Source organism: Mandrillus leucophaeus, unplaced genomic scaffold (genome assembly GCF_000951045.1).
Source record: "Mandrillus leucophaeus isolate KB7577 unplaced genomic scaffold, Mleu.le_1.0 Scaffold319, whole genome shotgun sequence".
NCBI lineage: Eukaryota > Metazoa > Chordata > Mammalia > Primates > Cercopithecidae > Mandrillus > Mandrillus leucophaeus.
This window is the reverse complement of record NW_012103354.1, coordinates 364,632-365,194: the sequence shown is the minus strand read 5'-3', so window position 1 is coordinate 365,194 and position 563 is coordinate 364,632.

The following is a 563-nucleotide window of genomic DNA, read 5'->3' as shown; positions in this document are numbered from 1 at the left end:
CTGGATGTGACTACAAAGAAAGGGAACGAGGAAGTTTTGTGGCTTGAGGAAACTGTTCTGTATCCTCATTATGGTAGTGGCTACACGAATATATGCATATGCTAAAACTCATAGTACTGTACATCAAAAAAAGTAAATTTACTACATATTTAAAAAAAAAAAAAAAAAAAAATTCAGATAAAGGAAAATGAAGAGAACTCATAGCCAACAAACCTGCTCTAAATGAAACGCTACGAGTTTCTTCATGGAGAACAGAAATGATACCAGAGGGAAACTTGGAACATCAGTAGTGAAAGAAAAGCAACAGAAACGGTAAAAACCTCAGTAAACAGAATAACGATTCTTCTCAAGTTATTTAAAGTATTCATGATGGTTAAGAGCAAAATCTATAACAATGTTGGGATTTCAACATATTTGACAAAGAAAACAAAGTAGGAGGGTAAAGGGACCTATGTACTTGCAAGGTTTCTGTATTTCATTCTAAGTAATGAAATATTAATTATAAGTAAACTGCAAGCCGGGCGCGGTGGCTCACGCCTGTAATCCCAGCACTTTGGGAGGCT